Consider the following 5,400-nt stretch of genomic DNA (forward strand, 5'->3'; position numbering starts at 1 on the left):
GTTGTTTTATCATATGCATCAGCTCAACGAGAGTACTCGTTGTTGAAGCAACCAACATATTCACGCAGTGACTCGTCCGATTTCTGATGAATGGTGTATAACTCATCAGTGAAGTGTAAGCGATCAGCTTGGAAGATGTGTTGAGCCACGAAGAGTCTTTTTAGCTTGGCAAAGGAATCCACAGTATTAGGTTGAAGACGACAATACCAATTGAGGGCTCTACCAAAGAGAGTTGAGGGGAATATGAGATATCGTTCCTCATCATTGTCTCTTCGGTATGCCATGGTAGATTCGAAGATATAGATATGCTCAATTAGATCTTCCCTCACAGTATACGATTGTAAGCCAAGCTTCTGTTTAGTTTTTCCTTGTAAAAAGGTGCAAAAGATCCTCTTTATTAGAGGTCCTGGCCTTGGCTGATTCTAGTCAGGTATTTTGGCTTGACGCTTGACCTTCAGCTTATTCACTTTTTCGAGGAACTGCAAGATAAGGGGGTCCCTAATGGAGTCAGGCACCATTAGAACTCTTCTTCGTAAGTTTCCTTCTTTGGAAGTTGGGAAGTTAGGTCAAATACATGTGGCCTTTCCCTGGATTTACCATACTCGTTTCCAGGACGTGTCCGTTGAAAGTCCCTTGAGTCTCCTACACCTTTTTGTCCCTCAAAATCTTGTCGTTGCTTTCCTAGATTGGGGGTTGGCCTATGTTGTGGTAGGGGACTGAGCCCTTCGATGACCTTTGGATCTTTGATCCTTTAGCTTAGGTGGATGGGGTTTTCTCGATGCTGCCTCAAGAACTTTCGACAATCGTAATAAACAGCCTTTGATCCTTCCACTCCTTCTGCAAGGAGGTGCCTCCCTCCACTTCTCCTACTTCGGGTCAAAGTAGCTGGGTTGAGAGAAGTCTCGCATTGACCAACACATGGATGGGTTGTTCGCTCCTCATTAGGAGTATCGATGTTGAAAATCGATGACCCTTCATGTTGAGGGGCACCCAGGTGATGGTTAACATCCATATGGGTGATGGGCTCGTGAGATTGAGTCTGCCTACCCTCGTGAAGCATCTCAAAGAGTTTCTCATACTGTTCTTGGAGGATCTCATTCTTCATTGCTATCTTGTTGTTCTGAGCCTCAAGCTCTTCGACCTTAGCCTGAAGAGCAAACTTATTTCTTTCCTTCCTCCATTGTCTCACACTAGGCACGAAGAGGTGTCGTTCTGCGTGATATGGCTTCCTTCGTTTCCCATGTTGGAAAGGGATGCCTGATCAAAAGAGAGTGTACAAATGATGGAAACTGCTTGACAAAGCTAGAGATAGTAGGAGTAAGTGTCATTCCCACAGGCAGCGCCAAATGTTGATGCACAAAATCAGTAAGACTTTAGAACAACGTAAAGTGTCAAGTTTGTGACCTTCGCTCGATTACTTCGGTCACCTAGTGATGGTAATATGTAAAGAGATAGAGATAGGGAAGCAAACACAAGATGTACATGGTTCACCCTAAGTCTGGCTACGCCCGCGGAGTTGAAGAGTTCTCATTAATGGTAAAAGGTTTACACAAATATATAAGTTTAAGCATAATCATCATCAGTGGGTTCTAATGGTTAGTTTAAGTACAATAATGACATTATAGATTAATTGTAGGAGAATGATCTTCTTTTATAGTACAGGAGAGTCTCCAGCTTTCGTATGCGATCGATGTGGAACTCTATAAGCTTTATTCTGACATTGACATGTGTCGTGCTGTGATTAGCCTCCTGAGTGGAGCAAAACTCCAATGCTTCAACAGGAGTACCTTAACATGAACCCTTCAATGCGCCTTTGAAAGTTTGAAGTTGACCAGTACTTGGTAGTTTCGGGATTGGTCATGTATAATACAAACAAAAACTAAAGACAAAATATTAAACAGTCAGCCTAGTTGTGACGTTAACCGATACTGAGGTGATTCTGAAAAAAACGAGTATGAAAAAAAGCTGGGAGCTTTTTTGTGTTTGGTAAATATTCAACTTTAGCTTTTTTTCATAGTTTTTGGTGAAAAAAAAAAAGCCAAAAACAAGAAGCTACAAAACCCAGCTTTGAAAAACCGGCTTTTAATCAAATTCCTCAATAACTCTGAATCCACCTCATGAAAGAACCAAGCATACAGGTACGAAATCCCAATGTTGTTAATCAAAAGTCCCACATCCAACCCTTCGATCCTCTCCCGAATGTGCCTGACGTCGTCGTCGAAGTCGTCGGTGAAGTTGACCAAGACAGTCTTGATCTGGGTTTTGCCGTACTTGGCTAGTTCAGCGTCCGAGACGTTGATGCGAGAATTATACGCACACAAATTAAACCCTCTTTTTGACAATTGTAGTATATTATAAGTAGGGATCGTTCTAGACCGGGGATTAGGAGGGATTGTTAATCACTTGGATTTGACTCAAAAACGTAAAAACACAATATAAAACACTATACTAGACTCAAAGAATGCAAAACTAAACTTTAAAACACTAAGACAAACCAAAAGACTCAAAACAACACAAACACACTCAAATCTGCCTAAAAACCACTTTCTGGGCAGATTTGAGCACAAACACAAATTTGGACGAAACTAAGTTGTAACTTGACTCAAGACTCTTAAAAACACAAACTAAATGTATTTCTAACTAATCTAACACTTTAAAACACTAAGACAAACCAAAAGACTCAAACATCACCCAAAACACTCAAAACTGCCTTAAAATCACTTTCTGGGCAGTTTTGAGCACTTTGGTGAATCTGGACGAATTTATGTAACAAATTGAATCAAAACACTTAGAAACACAAACTAAGATACTTTCTAACTAAATTGGACAATAAAGTAAAGGGGGATTTGGTTTTGGACGAAATTAAATAAAATGCACAGATTTAAATTAAAACAGATAGTAAAGATGAAATGGATGGAATTGAATGGATGGGAACGTAGCTAAGGGGTTCATCTCCACACATGTTACACTTGCATAATAAAATGATTTCCAATTGCATTTCAATAAACTATGATGCTCAACACCCCAAGTTAACCGTGATGCACTAATTAACCTTCAAATCTTCCTAACGTTATTGAATTGGATGATGCATGCGACAATTCAAAACATTCCCCACAAGTCCTCAACATGAATGCATAGAAGAGGTACAAGCAAGAATCATTACGCTCTATGAAAATTATAAGTGTTGACGAGGCATTCGTTACTATGATTGCATGAAACTTATGCCAAGAATTCGTTTAACGCGATTGTTTATAAGCAACCTCCACTACTTGTGAATATAAGTTCGTAACTATTAGGTGAAACTCACTTATATTCTAGCGTCATATTCATGCATGAAAATTAAGCGTGCACTCTCAATAAACATACATAAATAAGTTATCAATCAAACGGTTAAACAAATTGAATCCACAACTTATGAAACGCAATTAGAAGTAATCAAATCAAAATGCAAGCATAAACATATATTTCGAATCACCCCCTAACCAAGGGGGGTTTAGTTCCTCATAACTTTGAAATCAAAGAAACACCTAAACATTCCAACAACTCAAACTTGAATTGTATGAACGTTTAGGCACTCTTCTCTTCCATTCCTCATACGTACAAAACAAAGAGAATTGAATTTAAACATTGAAATCAAAGAAACACCTAAACATTCCAACAACTCAAACTTGAATTGTATGAACGTTTAGGCACTCTTCTCTTCCTCGTTGTTGTAGCACAAGGTCTAAGGTGAGGTTTGGTGGTGTGAATGGTTTGGGGAGTGGTTGGAGTGGTGTTTGGATTAGTAGGGATACTCACGGCACAAGGGGATGATTTCTGGTGGTGTTTTGGATGATTTTCTGAATATGGACGAATTCAATGAATTGAGGTGTAATGCATGCTTATTTATAGGTGAAATGGGGGGAACATGACAGCTAGGAGGGAATGTGGCTGCATGTTTGAATGATTAAAGGATGCATGTGGGTTGGAAATGCATGTGTAAGCATGTGTTGGCTGAATTAAAGAATGTGAGGGAATGATGAAAGGGGAAACATGACAGCTAGGTTGGTTGAATGATTATGAGTGCATGTGGCTGATTTATGAAGGGAATGCATGTGATTTAAAGGGTGGGAGTGCATGTGATTTGGTTGGAATGATTGGAATGCAATCTGAAATGGGAGATGGAATGGCTGAATGTGGTGCAATGATAATGTCTTGTGGCTGAATGGATTAAAGAATGGGAGTGCATGTGGGTGGAAATGCATGTGGGTTAAAGAGTGAATGCATGTGCAATGACAGCTAGGTTGAATTAATTAAAGGGATTGCATGTGCAAGGTTTTGGTGTGAATGATTATGGGTGCAAGTGGCTGCAATGGATTAGGAATCCTTCAATTTCGTCCATTCATTTTGCTCCAAACATAAGCTATCCATTCCAAGTCCAATTTTGCTCCAAAATGCTCCAAAATGCATCTTTTTGCTTCCTTAGCCATATGAACCTAAAAACACACGAAAATGGCTTAAACTACTAAAACAACTATGAATTAACAATATAAATGCACGAAAACAAGCTAAGTAAGTCGCCTAAATATGCTCCTATCAGACGTCTTTGAGTTTTTTTGGATTTCGACCTACCAAGATCAGATTAAGCCTCTTCCGAGCCAGTTGGAAGGCGAAGGCCTTGCCAATGCCATCAATGGGTTCGGTGACAAGTGCCTAAGTTTCGTACTTTTTGAGATTCTTGGCAGGTCTGAGGAAATTAACGTAGAACCATTAGAGCAAAGAGAGAGAGAGTTTGAGGAGAGAGAAAGAGCCGAGAGTGAAGAGCACAAGAACCCAGAAAGGTTGAGCCTTGAGGTGCTCGAGTAAGCAAGAACCCATGTCTGTTTCTTGCTTTGGATCTGAATTCTTGAATTCTGAGATTTGGGTTTTGGAATTAGAGTAGAGAAGAGATGAGGGAGTGGCGTGAGGAAGAAGGGCATAGCATGGAGTGAACGGTGGGATTAAATTTATAGAAGCGTCTAAAACTGGTAGAGAGGAAATGTTGGATGAAGTAGATGAGCGGAAAACCACCCGAATTTATAGTTTACCAAACACTATAATACTGTTTTTTTTTTTTTTTTTTTTTTTTTTTTTTCCAAAAGCATTTTTACTAAAAAGTTTATCAAACACTCTAGTGCTTATTCTCACAGCACAACAGAAGCAATTTTTTTTCAAGGCACAACAATATCAAACCAACCCTAGGAATGGGTAGGAGTATGCTATGTCTAGATTTCGAAATCTTCCAACATAACTATAAAAAAAGGGTACTATTATTGAGCTCATTCTACACTCCTCACAAGGGTATTTTTTTTTCTATTTATAGAAAGTTTGGAGTGCAAAACGAGATTTTTAAAGTGCTAATAATAATTTCCCAAAAAAATG

General features: G+C 39.2%; 1 pseudogene; it reads right to left on the minus strand.

Moving 5' to 3' along the window:
- Nucleotides 1-1,893: 1,893 nt before the first annotated feature.
- LOC125472858 lies at nt 1,894-5,089 on the minus strand (annotated as a pseudogene).
- Nucleotides 5,090-5,400: the final 311 nt, after the last annotated feature.

Source organism: the organism of the source record quoted next, unplaced genomic scaffold, assembly GCF_019419815.1.
Source record: "Pyrus x bretschneideri cultivar Hongxiangsu unplaced genomic scaffold, Pyrus_bretschneideri_v1 Contig75, whole genome shotgun sequence".
Taxonomy (NCBI): Eukaryota; Viridiplantae; Streptophyta; class Magnoliopsida; order Rosales; family Rosaceae; genus Pyrus; species Pyrus x bretschneideri.